The 20,358-nt window shown below is 34.9% G+C and overlaps 1 non-coding gene across 1 annotated transcript; it reads right to left on the bottom strand.

Annotated features, from left to right (window-relative positions):
- Nucleotides 1-19,544: 19,544 nt before the first annotated feature.
- On the bottom strand, nucleotides 19,545-19,673 carry LOC136143157 (small nucleolar RNA SNORA35). Its single transcript, XR_010657856.1, has one exon. It is a non-coding gene; the product is annotated as a small nucleolar RNA SNORA35 (small nucleolar RNA).
- Nucleotides 19,674-20,358: the final 685 nt, after the last annotated feature.

Here is a 20,358-nt window from a genome sequence, read left to right as displayed (position 1 = left end):
CTTAGGCAGAGTTGGGTAGAGAAGCAGTAGTAGAAATATTTTAAGAGTTTATAAAATAAAAAGCATTTGCATTTTATTTTAGTATGCACTGTGTATACTCAGGAGTCAGATTGATCTGCCTATATTGTGTTTCTTGATTAGATTGCTATATTTAATTGGGTTTTCTTTTCCAGACCAAGTGGTTATTAATTTATTCAACAAATATTTATATGGATGCTCATTCAAGCCCATGGACTGTGTTAGTAGTTTGTAAAGAATGGTGAGCAAAACCTGCATGATCTCTGTACACTTAATAAATATAAGAAGAAACAGGAGATAGAGAAGGAAAAAGAAAATGGGTGTAGCTAAATTCTATCTGATAAATAGGAAAGTGGGTTAGGAGCAATATGCATGAAAGGGGTGAGAAAACTAGCTTAGAATCCAAGTGATTTTCATATCATTCATATGATAGGCATAAATCTCTTGGGTGGGGCAATCAGCTTGCTTTACTCCTATCACCGCTCCCTACCATGATGAAATCAACATTTCCTAATACTGGGTACTTCTCACAAAGGTGACCAAAGAGGAAATAAAGAGAAAAAAAATTAAACTCTTTGATCTTCCCAGGAAGGAAAACAGTTACAAGTTTTTATACTAGAAACAACTAATGTTGTTTTCATGATTTAAATTAATTTCTAATAACTTAGGCTACAAGTTTAACATGAAGAATAAAATGATTGACAGAGTAATTACTGAAATGTTTTGCATATGCTCTAGTAGAATTGATATATGTGACATATTAAGGAAAAACAAAGCCAAGAGACAAAGAGGCTTCCAGGAACCTAGACTATTTCATATTATAAGAAGGTGAAAGGCAAATGGAATTTTAAAGAATGGATGATTATAAAAAGATTTCTTGATGATCTGATATTTGTTTTTGATTCATTAAGTGTCTTATAGTAATATTGATTAGTAATCTTTATATATTTGCTTAAATTTCTACAATAAATAATTTTGCTCACTTAATTTTTACTAATTCTGAGGCTCAAGTCACCTTTTCTCTCTAAAACCTTCCCAGATGGGAAATGATCTGGCTTTCCTCGACCTTTCAAGATACATTTATTCTTATCACACACTTTCTTATGTAGTGGTTATTTGTGCATCAGCCTTATATTTCTTCTCTCCCATATTAGATCATAAGCTCTGTTTGGCTCGTAGGTTTTTATCCTCCACATAACAGGTGCTCAAATAAGACTTGTTGGTTCTCTTATTCTTGCAACAAATACTTATTGAGGACCTGCTATATGCCAGGCATGAAGAAACACAATGTGTTGAACATATTCTGACATTTTCTTTAAAACTATTACACCATAATTTTGTTTGATAATATTATAGAAAATATCCCAATATTTCAAATGAGCATTTATTAAAATTCCTCTTTCCCTATAAGCCCATTTTCTATCTCTATTCTGTTTTATAGGTTCACTCAAATGTACTTTTGTTATTTTTCTTTTCTATAATATCTTTTTATTCATCTTTTGAACCAAGTCCAGGTCTCTTAATAAGAACTTCTAAATATATGTTTTGCTATTAGATGTCTAAAAGTCCAGCTTTTGGTTCTTAATATAAGCAAGGAGATACCAAAATAAGAATAACAAAACAATTTTCTAATTATGAGGACTATAGTCATGATTGGAGCAAGTATATTTTATATTTGGAATTTTATGCAAAGATCACACAGCTGTCAAATCAAACTAATTCATTCTAATACTCTAGGAATTTTTTTTTCTGTTTCAACTTAAGGATATAAAATCAATTTATAATTATTGAAGTAATAGATTCTCATTGTAAAAATATTGGAAATTATAGAAAATTTTTAACAAGGTGGTTAAAGAAACATCCATTTAGCTGATCACAAGATGATATGTTCACCAATATTATCATGGGGTAAAATCATACTATGGAGATTTTAATTATCAACTGTAAATAGAGAGCATCTGTTGTGTCAGCAAAGAAATATCAATAAAAAATCATAATAATTATGTTCTTCCAAATGTGCTTTTTATAGTTCTATTAAAAGAATTCTTCCGTTACTGAAAGCTAACTTTGACTACCCATGTGAAATTTTAACAAATTTTTAATCTAAATAAAAGAGGAATAAAAAAATCCATTATAAAAATAGAAGTACGCAGATTCCAGTTATGAGTTTGGAATCTAGATTGTGGAATTGAAAGTTCGGAGGCAGGTTTAGTACAAAGCTTAAAATGTAGAGTTAATAAATCTACATGAAGCACAAAATTACTTTTTAAGAATTTGTGTTTTACCCTCTGGCTGTCTTTCAATCTCTATTATGTTCACACTGCACGCTCTGGGTATTGAATAAAAATATACACAGCCCATGCAATGAGCACATCCTAGAGCCAAGTCCAGCTGTGATATAAAGCTCAAAAGGTAGTATCATTTGGTCAAATTTTAAATGTTAAATAAATTTGAAATGATTTATTCTGAAAGTCGAAAATTTGGCCAAAAGACTATACTAAAATCTTAGCACTTGAAGAGACCATACTGAAGTAATCTCTTACCCTCTAGCCATATCCTTTACCCTTTCCCAAACCATACCAGACAGATGAATATCTATTCCAAGTGCATTTCAAAGATATTTGGGAACAACCTGGGATAACTCTTACCAGAATTTACAAACTGTAGTAAGAAATGTCTTTGTTTATTACATCCAAATTAAATTCCTTGTTCTGCAGAATAAACCAAAAGTGGTGTCATGGAAAAAAATATTGGACATGAGACTAAGAAAACATGAATTATACCTTATAACTATGTGACAAGTCAGTTAAATTCTCTGTGCCGCAGTTTCTATGCCTGTAAAACAGGGATAATAATAACAAATTTACATATTTATTATGTGAAAGGTTAAGGGACTTTACACATGCAAAAGTAGTCTGTAAACTATAAAAAACAAGCAATTATAATGGATTCTTTCTCTGGAGTAGTAATGCTCCAATTCATATCACCATTTTCTTCTCTTCATAGGTCTTATTTTCTAATCCTTTCATCATCTCTGTATCTCTTCTCTGAAATCTTTTCAATCTTTTCTCTTACATCATTATGCAATTCCACCACCCTGAACTAGACCTAAGATTTAATCAGTTAGTTGGCTGAGGTCTATTTTTATTACTTATCATTCTTACTTCAATAAACATGCAAACTGCTTGCTTGAGATATAGCTGTGAACAAGACAGATAAGGTTCTGTCTACCATGGAATTTACAATATAGGGACAGGGAGAGAGTCAATAAGGAAGTGAACAGATAAGATAATTTTATATAGTATTAGTGCTGTGAAAAATAAAACGGATAAACATGAGAGGTGAGGGTGAGTAGTTTAGCTGGGGTCATCAGGGTAGAAGTTTTGAGACAGTGATGTATGACCTCAGACTTGAAGAAAGAGGGGGATTAGTCAGTTGAGGATCTGGGAGAATAGTGTTCCAGAAAGAGCATCAAATGCAAATGGCTTAAGGTGGGTGTGAGCCACTGAGGCTGGGGAATAGTGAATGAGTTGTTTAAGAAAAAGCTAGAGAGAAAAGCCTGGGACCCTATCATTATGGTGTTTGAAGTCATGGTATGATGATAAGAAGGCATTGAATGGTTTTTTTTTTTTCATTGAATGGTTTTAAAGATGGAATGATGAGTTACAACGAACTAAAAAACCTACCTTCAGAGTTACCCAGTGATTTCTGAATCCTCTCAATACATTCAACTGAGTATCAGATGGGTTTCTTTTACTTTGTAAATGATCTGCAAATTGGACTTTAGGATTTTCCTTTCATCTGTGTTTAGTAAGCATTAATTAGTTGTTTATGTGATACTTTGTAATAGAGTAATGACTGACATTAAATTTAGTCAACTTAGAGATCTATGCCATCCGTTTTGTCCTCATTCTCCAGATATGCCAAAAAAGACTGACAGATCAGTCTTGTGCTATTTCCATTTCATAGGAAGTCATGCAAAATGACAGAACCACTCTGTATGTGGATAAAACCATGTTTTATCCTACTTCTCACCTGTCATTCAATGACGAAATGATTGAATGATGTTATACGGATATTTTAAAAAACTAAAGAGGAAAGCCTAAAAGACTACCTTGTTTTTCTCAGGCTGATACAGCTACAGCTAAAAGCCCTGCTGACATCCTCTCTCTTCCCTGACCTGTGCCCCACCTATGAAAAAACAAAGCATTCTTTCAGAGAAAAATGCAATTTACAGTGCAATAAACACTGTGTTTCTCTATTCTAAAAGAAAGACTGCTGTATCATATTGTATTGGGAATAATCAAAATAAATTAATCATCAAGAAAAAAACCCACAAGAATAAAAATTACTATTTGCATTGTTCGCCGGTAGACAAAAATGACAAAATGTGCTCCCAACTGTTAATAGTTTCTGCATAATATTTAGATAGTATTGAAAGAAAACCTGAATTTGATAAGTGAAAATAGAATATCCTCCCAAATGCTTGAAAAGTATACTAGGCACTATGGATTTAGTACTATAATTGTCATGATCATATGTGGAAAACACTTACATGAAATAATTGGGGGAAAAATGGAGAATATAATGCCTGCATCTGAACTGATGTACTACTAGTCCCTTGGAGCCAAGGACTGTGGATATTTTAGGGGAACAAAACTTGCCACCCCAAAATGTCTCTTTGGCATGCAGATTATTTCAAGCTGAAAGCAATCAAGGCCCAAAAGACTCAGGAAGAAACTTTGACCTTCCCCCTAACTGCCTAAAAGAATTTAGATAGAGGCCTGTTCCCAGAATAGAGCTATGACCAGAGATAGCTGCAAAGAATATGGGCTCAGTGTGATGGTGGTGGGGGGTAAAGAGGGCCTAGAGATCAGAGTCCACGCTGTGTCTCATTGTTTCTGCCTGGCCCAGTAAATATTTATTTACCAAACATTTTGCTTTTCCATCTCCATGTGAATTGCCTTCCTCCCCTTTGAAGTCCCAAACCACTACCCTCAACATCCTCTTTTGTCTTTAGCTGAAGACAGCATTTAAGGTGGTCTCTTGGGCCATCTCAGGTAGTTAGTTTCCTGAGTATCTCTCATGTATTCAGGAGGTACACATGTTAATAAACTTCTTAACTTGTCTTTTATTATAGGGGGTCTCAGCCAAGAACTCAGAATGGTAGAGGGAAAATTATTTTTCCTTCCTTACACAGACTACACTGTTTTAAGACATCCCTGTCTTGGCACATGCTATTTCTTCTGTCTGGAATGACCTTTGACCCTTTCCATGCTTGGCCATCTCAGAGTCATGACATAGAGCACTGCTAGATATCATGTCCTCTGTGAAGCCTGCTCTGACAGTGCCAACCATTCCCTTCTCTACAGTACTTGTGGATCTCATACTTATTCCATCACTGTCTTCATGCCATTTTATTTTCATTATTTGTCTGCATATCTCTCTCCTCTGTGAGACTGGAAGCAATTAATTAACAACAAATATAACTGAATCTTTTTTGAGTCCCCAACACCTGGCATAGTGCCTGCATACAGTAGGCATTTAGTAAACTATTACTGAACTGAGCAGTGTTAAGGAAACTACCTGCAGATACCTGAAGTTGAGGAAAATAGACATGCTGATTTTAAAACCTTTGTTCATACTGGAAAATGAGAATCAAAGCATGTTGCCAAAATACTGTTTCTCATCCACAATCACATTTTTAATGACTCTTCTATGTTTGTTTTGTAAAAAAAATCTAGTGACTGATATTTTTCATTCAGAAATAATCGATATTCACCCCTTTTCATAAAAGTGGTTTTTTCATTATTAAATCTGATTTATTGACCTGAAATTGCATAAACCACCACAACCTTCTGCATTTTTATAATCCTGCCTTTTGCATTCTTATACTACACATTGCATGCACATGCTTTCAACTGTGTTACACTTGGTTGTCTGATTTTAAATAATTCTTCAAGATTCCCTTTAAACTTTCTTAAGTTCTCCTGACTTTGCCCTTTATACTTTCAAAGTCAGCTTCCAACTAGGGCAGCTTGTTTCCCTAATTCTTTGTCATTCATTCATGGTTTTGTTTTTTTTCTCTCTCCTTCCTTCTTCTATCTCTCTTGATCCCCTGGTGGCTCCCCGGGGAAGCTGCTGACTGTTTTTCAGGCTTTCCATTGTATTTTCTCATATTCATTATTTTCTCCTCTATGGAGCTATCACCTTCATGCTGTTTTCTTAAGGCACTTTTTTCTTTACATGAGGCCTAATGTATCTATTTTCTTCCATAGTTTGCATTCCTGTCACCACCTGATATTTATATATATTTTTTCCTCTGTTACTTCCTGAGCTTCCTCATACTTCCTTCCTCTCTTTTGTAACTGTTAAGTGGCTTTTTGGCATTCAATAGAACAGGGACTATTGTCACCAGCTCAGAAATTCTTTTGTCTCCCAAAACAATAGAGGTATTAAGTGCTGCCTTTTCTTCCGCTTTTTTTTTTTTTTTTGCGGTACTCGGGCCTCTCACTGTTGTGGCCTCTCCCATCACGGAGCACAGGCTCCGGATGCCCAGGCTCAGCGGCCATGGCTCACGGGCCCAGCCTCTCTGCGGCATGTGGGATCTTCCTGGACTGGGGCACGAACCCGTGTCCCCTGCATCGGCAGGCGGACTCTCAACCACTGCGCCACCAGGGAAGCCCTCTTCCGCTTTTTTATGGGCTGCTTTCATATGTCTTTCCTCTCCAGTTACTCACAGTCCCTTCCTGAAAAATGCTGTATTCGAGAATCTACTTTGGGATTATTTGAGCTACCATTCTCTGTTGACTCACCTTCTTCTCAATGTCTGGCCCATACCCGAGGCCCTCAGCCACTCACATCACGACTATGGACTAAGCACAATTAAGAAACTCAGTATTGAGGTCTACAACTTTATTTAGTATGCTCTCACTTTTCATTTATTTCTATAATTATGTTGCCACCAATTTTTAATACTTTCAGTTCTGAGGAAAGAATTACTTCAAAGCCTGTAGCAGTACTTATTTTATTAGCAGGGGCATGTAACTCTTATCTACAAAGGCTCAAATACCAAAACCTTCAGATCCTATAAGCAGGTGATATGCCAAATTAATAAACCATTAAATAGGAATGACATATCTAATTTTCAAGGATACGATGCTAATCTGATTAAAGTGTGAGGGGGAAGAAAATTAAACGGGAACAATTCAGTGTGTTTAAAAAGAAACAATAGGCCCCAAATGGAGTTACTTGTGCTAAGCTCTATGTCAGCAAACGAAGACTTAATACCTGATCTAACCACAGTTACAACCACCCCCAGGAATGTAGTCTTAATTGGTCAGTTTGGAATTTTCTAGTCAGAACCAATAAAATAATCTGCCACATAGTCTCCTTCCGTCCCCATAGGTAGGTTACCTAAGACTGAAATAATCCATTCTTTCCCCCCTTCTGCCTATAAAGGGCTTCCATTTTGTACAACTCCTTGGAGCTCCTTTCTATCTGCTAGATGGGATGTGCTGCCCTACTCATGAATCATTCAATAAAGCCAATTAGATCTTTAAAATGTACTCAGTTGAATTTCGTTTTTTAGCAGGTAGTTCTAGTCATCCTCCTATGTGAATTCAGGAGACTCGTGAGGTGCTATAGATAGTTTCCATGCACTTAAAATATGACTTAATGAAAGTTCAGTTACATATAACTTCTCAGAAATGTATCTATTGCCTAAAACAAGGCAAACTCACACTTATCTCCCACTAGCTACATCGATTTTTGAACAATTTCGGCTATTCACTTAGGTAAGCACACGAGCTCCCAAACTGTTTCACTAACTATTGATAGAATTGTGATATATAGCAAAGAGAATAAGCCTCCAAAAACACTGGCTCAAAAATTTAAATCTAAAATCTGCTTTCTTTGCACCTTATAGAGCAGTTATTTCTTGGTTGGTGCCTTGAAGGGTTTTTTTTCTCTGCAAGACTGAAAACTAACAGAAATTTTTTTGTTTAGTTTAGCAGCAAATTGCCTGAAATTGAGCCAGCCCAAGAACATGTAGTTAATAACTGTCAGTCCTTGCAAGTAGCTCTGTATTCTAATTAACTTGCACTTTCATAATTTCTTAGCAAAGTTCCTTTACACTGTGAGGTTTTTCCTGTTAAAACTGATTCATTTTGGATCTGCAAAGAGGACAGAAACTCAAAGCTCAAAGGCTCTCCCCTACCCTCATCCTACCCTGTACTATCTAGGTTAAATCATTCAATTTATCTGTGGTTCATATTTTCATCTTTAAAAACCAAGATGTTAATAAATAATATGTGAAGGCTGACAAAGCATTATGGCAGTGAGAAGTCTGCATTAAAAAACACCAGCACATACATTAAAGAAGACAAAATAGAGAGTCAAAGTAATCAATATTGCTTCATCTTTTTCTAAGACACAAATAAGTAACCTAGCTACTAGGGCTCTTGTGAACACTAAAAGAGATCTGTTTTTCAGATGCTCTGTAAACGGCAACAACTGATTTATCCAGAAACATCATTTATATAGAACAAAATTGCACACAGAAAGGAAGCAAAAGTAATATGTTATCACAAAGGTCACATCCACTTCATTAATAATAGCATTGTTTCTCCTTTTAAAAAAATCACGTCTCCTAGTTTCTAAATATTTTCTTAGAAAATGGGTTCTGTTTTGCAAAATTCATTGTTAAATTTCTTTTTCCTGATTTACTCATTAGTAACACCAGTATGCAAAAGTTGGGAGTTAATTATCAAATCATTGTGGTGAGCTAAAATTTATTGTTAACAAGAAAACAAATGTGTGTCAGTGGAAAACTGAAAATTCATGAACAATCCAAGAAATCTTTCTACAAAAAACTAATCTGTTAAAAACTAATTTGCAATTATACCACAATAAAAAAAGAACAAATCAGAAATAATATTAATAGATAGTATATAGGATCTATATAAACATGACTATAAAAATCTACTTATGATCTAAAAGGAGATATACATATGTATATACATGTATGTGTAGATATAGATATACATATATTTGTATATATGTATGTAATTTTGTTATTGGATTATGTAGTGGACATCAGTTGCTTTTGTCTTTCCAGTATTTTCTCCTCCCTTTTTTTTTTACCAGTGTCTTCCTTCTTTTGAGGAACTCTACTTTCGCTAATCTGTATGGTTCTGTGGAAGCTCCCTCCCCCAACCAGAGGAGGCTACTCTCTCAGGCTGGGTCTATAATAGTACCTTAGCCTCTTGGTCACTCTAATGATCCTAGGGACCATGATTTGATCCACATAAGTCAATTATAGTCCTTCTCAATTATTCCAAGGTGGAAATTAAGGGAAAGCATTCTCAATTCTCCTGGATGATCATCTGTAAGGATGGCTCTTTAAAGATGATAATAGTCACATTTCCTGACACATAGAACAGTCTAAGAGAATGAGGATAGCACATGCACAAGAGCTGAAATAAGAAGTAAAACAATGGGGTAAGGGGGTGGTTGTGACACTTTTCAAATTCCAGGATGCCATCAATTCCAAGTCCTGTACTACTCCTTACCTTATTTTAGTTTGGATATATGAGCCACTGAATTTGCCATATTTAGTTAAGATGGTTGGAATTGTGTTTCTAAAAAAAGAAAATACTAATTTGCATAAAACTAATATGGTTCAATACCCTAAATTACAACATCATACACTTTTCTAAGTAAACTTGGAACCTAGAAAAAAATGTTATCATTTTGGTATAGTAATCCCACAAACAAAGCAAAAACCAAGAAACAACCATTAAAACATAAGTAAATACATACAAAAAAATGCAAAAAAATATGTCCTATTTATTACTCTGAATGGCATCTACCATGTTATATATAAAATACTAACTTGTATATTCCCATGGTAGTTTCAAAGTAAGACATTTGCTCAGGTTTTTTAAAAGTTTTGATATAGATATCACATAGTATTAATGAAAAAAATCAGTTAAAATTCTTCACTTGAATTGTATCTTTTTTTTTCATGTAAGGTACAGTAATAAGATCTAAGCTATGAAAATGTAGACTTGATATTTCCAAAGATGTATAAATATTAATGCAGTTTATTTTATCACTGCCTGAATGAAGTCTACATCCTGATGAAATGAGATAATATTCTTTTTTAATGACCTGTTTAAATTATCATCTACTGGGAAATAGTTATACTTTGTTCTTGAGAGCAATTTGAACTTTATTGAAAGTTGAAAGTAATTATTGAAAGAAAATTAAGTTTTCCCTTGTTGATCTTATATGGATAACCACTTGCATCTAACCAAGTTTGGAATAACAAGAATTTTTTTTTTTAAATTTCAAAAGCTAATCAATTAGAAAAAAAAACCTTCAATATAAGAGCTAGTCAGAAAATCACTCTCAATATTTCACTCTCAAATATTCACCAATTCTCAATATTTCAGAATTGGTTCTTCACCTTTATTTATTTATTTAAAAATCTTTATGTGAAACCAGATTTAATTATTTGGCCACACCTCGAGGGATCTCAGTTCCCTGACCAGGAATTGAACCTGGGCCACTGCAGTGAAAGCCCAGAATCCTAACCACTAGGCAAACCAGGAACTCCCCCATTCTTCATCTTTAAATGAAACTATACCAACCAAAGTCTCCATATCAGAAGAGGTTCCAACAGAGTATAAGGGCCCTGATTTCATGTTCTTAAATATAAGGACTCAGCAAAAGCAGAAAACAGTTTTATGTTAGGAAAAATTATCTGAGTCTATTTGTGAATTTTATATGCCAATGTAGTCAGGTAGCACTTAAGCAGAAAATCTACTACCAATGAACACTTAATCCTTTGAGTTTAAGAAACAAGGAGAAACAGAAAGCACAATATAATAGGTGGTGTAACTCAAATGCATAAGATAGAAGCGTTCTACTTTTTTTTTTCTTTTTTTGAAGAGTCCTACTTTTGAAAGGGGTTGAGAGCTCTCTACTGCCAGGCTGTAAACTACTTGAATGCACAGAATATGCTTTTGTTTTCATTGTATTTAGTATAGTGTCTGGTATCTATTAAGTCTTCAAAAGATGTTTGTGTGACTGCACTGAATATCAAATTCAAATAAGTTTCAATAATTTTTAAAATGTGCATAATTTGTTACCAAAACTGCAGCTGTTAAACATTTGCTCTCAAACTTCACTGCGACATGGCATAGCCTGGGAACACTCTGTGACACTCACCTTCTGTGAAGAATGAGATTGGAGTCTCATAAGATCAAAATGTGGATACAATTCTACCTGTGGTCTTGCAAAAGATAAGATGTTATTGACAAAGTCTTTAATGTTCCACTTGCTAATGGCCCATCTGTGTACTTCCCTCTAGCCAGAGGTCCATGCCATGTAGGAAGGGTCCCTTGATTGTTCCTACTCAGTAATCACTCCTAATGATATTTATGTTTCATCTTTTCATTCAAAGTGAGAGTAAAATATATTTAAGCAGAAACGTAGAGAGTGATGACATCCAATGCTACATTCCATGGTTCAGGGATGCATTACCAACAATCAATTGAAGATAATACTACCTGCATTACTAGGTTGCTAAGATTGTTACCATTAAGAATAGAGGAGCTTCCCTGGTGGCGCAGTGGTTGGGAGTCCGCCTGCCGATGCAGGGGACGCGGGTTTGTGCCCCGGTCCGGGAGGATCCCACGTGCCACAGAGCGGCTGGGCCCGTGGGCTGTGGCCGCTGAGCCTGCGCGTCCAGAGCCTGTGCTCTGCAGCTGGAGGGGCTGCAGCAGTGAGAGGCCCACGTACCACAAAAAAAAAAAAAAAAAAAAAAGAATAGAGTATGCATGGAAAATACCTTGCACATATTAAGGGTTATATAAGTATTTGTTGAATAAAAAATGAATGATAAATTTATATTTTAATTACACTATTATAATATACCACGTTCACTTCAAATTTCAGTTTTGAGAATCATGGAGTTCTATAAAACAACCTTACTTCCTGGCTTGAGCTTAACCTGTAATACACTTCAAACTTAAGGGCAGGAAGATTGTAAAATATTTGATCATATATGAATCTTCTTACATTTACTAATAATTCTACAAAAATTTTTCCAAGTAGCATTATATAAAGTTCAATATAAAATTAAAATAATCTCAGTCATTTATCACTATTTTTGTCATTGGGTGTACATTTTACCATTACAACATTATAATCTGTGAACAACACATGGCTTAAACATTGTGTTGTTTAGAAGGGTAGATGATATGAGAAAAGTATCTTGCATTTCAAAATACTTAAAATTTGAAACATTACTGCTTTGTTCTACCTTGAGGAGTTTTAACGGTTTCACTGTTCTGAGAGAATTCTCAATCCATTGATTACAATCAGCTGGCCAGTCTTCTATCCCAACGAAATCAATCATGGTGACAGTTGCCACTCTGGCCTCCTCCCTGTATTTTCGAAGCATGGAGGAGGACAAGTGAGCACCTGCCTCCAAGATTTTAGATTGGAAATATTTCTTGAACAAATCAGGAATCTTTATACTATGGCAGAATACAACCTTCTGAAAAAGGCTGGGTGGGACTGCCCTAACAGATATGTCCATGCTCTGATCATGTTTTCCTTAAAAAACAAATTCCTTACATAATTTGTAAATGGAATTTAACAATATGTACAATTTAATCATCAAGAAATGGCTTTTAGATGTTTATGTCACATTGTTTATCACAATAGAAATTAATAAAAGCTTGATCAGAATATTCATAGAGCTATTTTTTGTAACAAGAGAAGCCATTTATTTTTCTTTTCACAATAAAAATAATGTACAAAATGAATATTCATTTATGGAGCTGCTCAAGCAAAAGCAAAACCCAAAATATTAAAGATCAGTAAGGATATTAATTCTTCTCTTAGAATATTATTGAAACAGTTGATACATTTTTATATAATGTAATGACATAGTATTACATAATGGCCCAAAACATATCACAAATGATCACTTTTAAAGTTGTACAAGAATTCCATTTACAACATATTTGATCTATGTATTTCCTAACCTACAGGCCCAGGGAATATAACATCTCATGCCTCTGCATTTCAATAATGGATAGTGACAGATGCCATTAAATCCCTATTTGAAGGTATTAAAACTGATAGACTTTGTCCTTAAATTATGAATTTGTTTATTGTATTGAACTGTCAGGTTATTTTGCTGCTGCCTCTCAACTTGTTCTCAGTACATGGTCAGGAAATGAGTAGGTTCACGTGAGCTCATCTGAGAAGGCACTCCCCATTTCTGAAATTCTATAAGTAGACTTGTTTGGAAAAATCAGTGAAACATTCCATTTAATCAGTTATTTCCTTCTACATTAAAAAGACAAAATAATCTATGACTTTGTTATAGAGCCCAGTCAGTTGCTCTAAAACACCATGGGTGCAGATCGATCTTCTTATGATGCTTTCTATCCTAGAAATGTTTCGTATGGCATGAGGAAGAAAGTACCCATCATCCTGTTGGTCTCAAGTCAAATTCCTTTCTTTTTGTTCTTACACTTGCTCTGCCTTAGCCAGTCCTGGCTTTCTTCAATTGCAATTACAATGTCTTTTTAAAAACAAGTTTGTCTTGCTCAGGTTCTCAGCTTTTTGGGTTGTCTACGGCTGGTTACCCCTCCAGGTCTCAGTGTGAGTTAACATCTTCATTTTCCTTGTCTTACACCTTCCAACAGCTCTGTAAGGTGTCACCAATCTCCAGAAGTTTGGGAATGAGGCATAGAATTTGGATCATGCTCTTATTTTGCCAGAACAATGATTAAACACACAACACACACACACACACACACACACACACACACACACACACACACAGAAAATGAGTAGAGGTTTAAATTGTTTTTACTTCTACACCCTGAAATAATTGAGGCCATTTTCAAAAGAAATAATCTACTTTTGAATTTGGCCTTAATTTTAAAATACACTTAGTTAGAGATGCCTGCGGATTAATATTTCAGCACATTGTCAAGTGATTCCATATGTCTTTTATTTTTCCTCTTTCCACTTCCCCCCTTTTAGTCAAAAGTATTTGAAGTTTAAGTGTTTTGTAAATCAAGGGGTAGAATAGTCTACTATGAGTGGCAGAATAAAACAGATTGATTTAAAATTCACGAGCAGTATATTTGAAAAGACAGATTCTCAGTGATTTACTTACAACTCTATTTTCAGCTCCTATCAGTTTTCAGCTGTTCATATCTCTGATTTAATGCTTTATGTAGTTGCTTTAGTACATTTACAGATTTAAATGTACAGGAGTATGTATTTCTGAAAAAAATGCACTGAAAGTTTAAAATTTCAATGGGACTACCTGTAAGGTTAGTAGAGATTTCTTAGTACTTGGAATTCACTTGGAATATTTTCCTAAAAGGACTTCAATTTTCCGTTTCATGCCTAACCATGCAAAAAGTAAGGGGAAACCCCTTATAGCAATGTTTACACCATCCTAAGCAAAGTTATAATACGGAGAAAATTAATACCCTCAGTTCTAAATTTCATAATTTGCTTTCATTGCAGCAATCATTTATGATAAAACATCTATTATAGCTCCTATTTCTTCTGTTACTTCTGTTTTTCATTCAACTATTCTTTATAAAATCTTGACTTCTCTCCCTCTCATCCCCTCCCACTATGACCATGACCACCACTAACAACACTGACAGCAGACAGGTGAACTTGCAGCTGGTTTTAAATACATCCTGGCATTTCTACCAAAAAAAAAATTTGTCTCTGTTTAATGATGCACCAAATGTAAATGAACTAAGTAGCAACTTAAAAGTTGTTAATATTTGATCTTGTATTTCATATCTACTATATTAAGAAGGCTCAGAATTATTTGTGGATATTGCACCACAATTTTAAAGGACAGAATAAATATTAGACCACTAAATTTTTTCTCTTGTTCCTCAGATTCTTTTTAGACTAGATCTACCTCCAACTTCTCCAGTTAATGGAGTGGAGGATCCATGTGCATTATCAAAAGTGATGTATAATCCATTCTGATGGTTTGGGCCGCTTTCTCCACTCTCTGTGATAGGAAAAACTGCCAAGGCAAGTGGGCCTACAGCCTTGAACCAGCTAGATTCATAGAAGACATCTCAGCTTCTTTGAGGTGGTACAGTTCCTTGTGTAGGTGCTACAACTTTACTCCAGAGAGCATGATCTCTCCTTTTAGGTGATTAGAACTGGGAACAAGAGCAAGCTTTATGATATCAGAATGGGTAACAGGCCTCAGTTGTGAGAAGTGACAAAGGAGACCAGTGCATGGTATCCAGGCTTCCCAGCTGAGCTGTCTGAAGCCTTGGTTACCTGTAGCATAATGGTGGTTTTCACACTCTGAAAATACGCAATGCCAGCTTCTCCTGAAAGAGTCCCCCATCATTCTAGGGTTGCATCATTATCAGAAGGAATGAAAATACGGTCTTAATCCAGTTAGGAAATAAAGGACACTTGCTAGGAAAAGTTTCAAGTCAACACAACAAATATTTGCTGGTTTGGGTTAACTTACCTGCAAGAAATGTTCTTTTTTTGTGACAGAGAAGCACATGATCCCAAACCAGTTACAACTATGTCCCTGGAAACATTGGTGATGGAAGTGACATTTCTGTAGAAGTTAGAGCAGGAAACGAACTTTAGAGATCCTTTACATAGCCCTTAGTAGAGTACCTTGCACAAAGTAATCTCACAATAAATAACCGATGAATGGATGCATCCAGTTCATGCCCTCTTTTTACAGATGAAGGTAATAAAGCCAAAGGGAAGAAGTAATTTACTCAATGACATAAAGTTGACCAGTGGCAGAGCCAGGATGAGAGACCAGAATTTCCAAGTCCTTCGTGATTATTCTCTCTACCATACCCTTCTTTGTATTCAGTCATTTCCACTGTTGATTGATCAGCAGTGAACTGTAATCATATCCATCCCTAGAAATTTGTCCATGTGACCTCATGACTGCAAGGCCCTTTAGCAGAGCAGTAGCTTAAACTAGGCTTAACAGCTCTAGTCCACATCCATTTATCTCTCTGAATTCCAACACTGCTTATTGCCTGTACCACATATTTAGAATTTTAATACAAAGAATTATGGATTATTTTGCAATGATTTCACATGTATTTCTTTTGTCATTAATAAGTTTGCATGCTCCTCTGGGTAATGGACATTTGCTTATACTTCTTTCACATATGTCAGCATGTAACTCTTAGGTTTGTATGGGTACAGAAGAGATCGAATAAACATGTGACTTAGAATCCAAATTGGTACACTCTTGAGAGTCAAAGAAAGTATTCATATTTGCTTGATAAGTGTAAACTGTGACTATTCTGGACAAACGAATGTATGATCTCCCTAACAGCAGTTGACTTGCTCAACACATGTTCAATTAGACTCATTCACCAATGATTGTATAATCGTCCAACTATGGGATACTGTTTATAGTTTACCTTATTACACTGAGTGGAATTATTTCTAAAGTAGTAATCACTGAAAAATCATGAATATTGTGGAATTCTATTTACTGACTACGTATATGTATGTGTTATTTGTTTACAAGTTATTATGAATATTTCCACAAAATATTCATTTGTTGCCTTAAAGTTGTAAGGATAAAGTTAAGTGCAAAACTTCTGCTGGTCCAGTTTTAATCATTCCAATATTGAAAATGTGGCTAAGAGCGGGAAAAATGGCATTCTCTTTATTTTCCTGATGGTAAAATATGAAATCTCATGATTTCATGTGGGGTAGGTCGGGCAGGGTGCTGTGAGGAGCTATGGACAAAAAGGCCTAAATTAGAAGTTTAAAAATAGATTTAAATTTAAACACTCTATTCAACTATATCAAGACACATCATGATCTAAAATTTCTTTTGGGATAAAACATGGAGACATTAATAAAGGAAACAAGTAAAGTCCACAATAAATTTATATATAAAAAATGACTAAAATTTTATAGCATTTACCCATCATACTATATACTAACTTAATGAAAAAATCTTTACATTCATTTGTTAAGAAATAAACAAGTTTTTTGATACAATTTTCATTTTCATACATATAAATATGTATTTTTCTCTTCAGATATGTAACAAAGGTTCAGACATCCCAGACAGAACAGTCCATAGATTCAATTTATTAATAGCCAAATTAGAGGTTTAATGATAAAAATTCCCTGCAGCAGAATGAATTTTAAGCACTTGAACAATGGCAGTTACACCATCTGCTCCAGATAGAAATTTGCTGTCTTGACAGTAATAAAGGACAAATAGGCAAAACAGATACATCAAGCCAAAAAGAGGGTAAATGCAAGAAGGGAAGAAGCATTTCCTAGATAAATTGCTTTTTCTTTTGAATACTACATTCTATACTAAATAATACTTCATTCAACTATAAGTAGATGTTTATCAAAGAGAATTCATATTCATAATCTTTATCACAAAAATCATTCTATATTATGAGAGAATCTAAACAATCATACTTTGCCATTCCTCATTCCATTAATTTCCTAAATGAAATTAAAGTACACAAACAGGAAAAAAAAACACAAAAATAATCACATGGGAAACAAAATAGCATGTTGCCCTTGGGAAAAATACTGAGAACAGACATTATGTTGACAGATTCTCACCCACCCACACGGACTTCCAAGACAAGCCCCTAGACTACATTATTTTAAGAAATTGTTTTAAAAATCTATTTAAAAGACTGTCTTCCCACATCCTGTAATCAGTGTAATATGTATGTATATGGCTGAGGAGGAATAGGGGAGTGTTCAAATAGCATTTGTTCTACATTAAAATAATAAGGGGAAAAATAAAACTCTGTATCATTATAACACATTAATTCACAAAGTTAGATCATATAAATATCTTGCCATATGTCTAAGAAAGAAGATATTTACTTTCATTTTTAAAAAAGAGGCCAATTTTTGGAACCTCAAGACAAGGAAATTTACATAGAGGCACATGGCCCATTTTCTACTTTCATTTCATATCACTCACATACTTGATGTTCAAACTTCTTTTATCTTTGGTTTAATGGTGGCAATAAAGATGATAGTTTGAAAGATAGTTGAAAGAAAGAAATTTAAAAAATATATACTGTATAAAAAGTCTATTCCTTATCAATTGTCAGAAAAAATGTGTCATAGTTTTTATTTCATTTTGTATTTCAATCAACAAGGATTTATTTAGTGTGATATGTATTTTTCACTGATACATTTCATCTCAATTGTCTGAAAATAATAATAAGCTGCAAGTTGTGTATACTATATTACAATGTTGGCCTAATTGTCAGAACATAGCTATGACCTGAGGTTAGACCTATGAGCCCAACGTCCTTTCTGGCTGAAGGCCCTAAAGACATTTCCTGGGAAGGCAAGTTTACCATCCACAATGTTAACACAAAAAAAGTGTGAGGTCTTACTTCAAAATAATTATTTTCACTTAAATAACTTATCATGAATTCATCTCTCACAAACTAATCTTTTCTTGATTTTAAATGAGTTTTCAGTCTATGTTTTATTTGCCACATAAAACAGTGCCATGTTTTGTATGGTACTAAAACTAGGGTATTCAACTTTCTAGATCTTGTCTTCAAGTCCTGGTTATAAGAATTAATGAATGACTTCACAGGTAACGTACATGAATTTTTCCATCAGTAATTATTTATTGAGCTTCTACTTTATGCAAGGCAAGGGTCTAGGTGCTGCAGTAAGTACTAAGATGTATGAGAAGATAGGGTCTTTGCTTTCAAAGAGTTTACAACTTAGCCAATAAGTTACCGACATAAGTGAGTACAAAAAATGGGAAACTAGTTATTGCCAAACTGTGTGATAGAGGGAGAGGTTCAAGGGGGACTTGAGTATTCAAAGGTATTATGAAGGAACGAAGGGGCTAGGAATGGGTCTTGAGCGTAGATCTAAATTACAAGAAATAATTGGGAAAGAAATTCTGTCAGCACTAGATTTAAATAGACTGTTAAACTATCTACAGGGATAAACTATCTACAGGGAATGAAGAGGCAGGGGAAGGTTAGTTTGTCAGAAAGCTGGTAAGAATGTGGGGCAAATAAAATACACAAGAGCCAAAATCTGTAAGATAATTATAATCTATTTTTGTCACATCAAAAGGAGAAAACAACTTATCTCTCCTATCCTAACACTTAGTGAGCAATTTGCCAGTGAATATAAATGAATTTATCTTGTAATATAATCACCATGACAATCTTAGATCATTCCAGTAGTGTCAAGCTTATTTTATGGACTAGGACACTGAGTCTAAAAGGGTTAATGTGAATTGCTAAGAGCTACACAGCTAGCAATTATGATGATAATAAGCAATAACGGTGATAACATTTATTGAGTACCTGCTATTAAGCTGATTCAAACATAGTCACTTTCATCTATTAGTAGCAGATACTGAGCTGTTTGATTTGTTTCTCCACCTCCTCACTTTTCTTAGGCAGGGTCCCAGGACTCAGGAGATATGTACCCACCTGCATGCAGGAGTAGCCCACAGCATGACTCTCCCAGCTTTGTGGAGGGATTTGCTTTGGCACTGCTCGATGCCCAGTTGGTCAAGGAGGAGCCCAGTGGGTCACTTGCCAGTGCTGTTGACAGTGGAGCTAGGGTTGGGACGCTGTGTTTTGTGCCGAAGAACCAGCTTGAAGGAGGGTGTGGATGGGAGACCTGAAACATCTCAGGATCCATTGCTTCATTCCCTTGGCATGGCTACCGCACACATGGGTCAGGTTCAGGTGAAGGAATTGTGAGTTTAGAATCAGGCAGGTCTGGGTTCAGAATCCAGGCTCTGACACTCACTAGCTATGGAACCTTGGAAACTCATTAAAGCCCTCTTGGCCTATGTTTCCTCATATGTGACTGTTGCGAGAGTTAGAAGAAATAACTCGTAGAGTCCAGTCCAGTAGGTGACATTAGTAGATGTTCAATCAATAATAGCTGTTGTCACAACTAAATGCCTCCCATGTAACTAATGGCAATTCTCTTTTTCTTTTTCAAATTACATTTGTGAGGAAGTTAGTTAAACATTTTTAGATATTTTTTCTGTTAATAATTCCATATTTTTCTACTTGTCTTATAATTTTCCTTTACAAAAGCCAAGTTGCTTTATACCTAATTGTTTATGTTGGCTTAAATGTTGAATATGACTATTTAAAATTGCCTAAAGTTTCTTGATGAGAATTTGTAGATCACTACTCTGAAATTATGTAAAAGACAAAGACACATTTTTCCTGTGTATCTGGAAGGAACTCACATTCTCCCAAATGTACAAAACAG

This window comes from Phocoena phocoena, chromosome X, assembly GCF_963924675.1.
Source record: "Phocoena phocoena chromosome X, mPhoPho1.1, whole genome shotgun sequence".
Lineage (NCBI taxonomy): Eukaryota > Metazoa > Chordata > Mammalia > Artiodactyla > Phocoenidae > Phocoena > Phocoena phocoena.
This window is presented reverse-complemented; position numbering and strand designations above follow the sequence as displayed.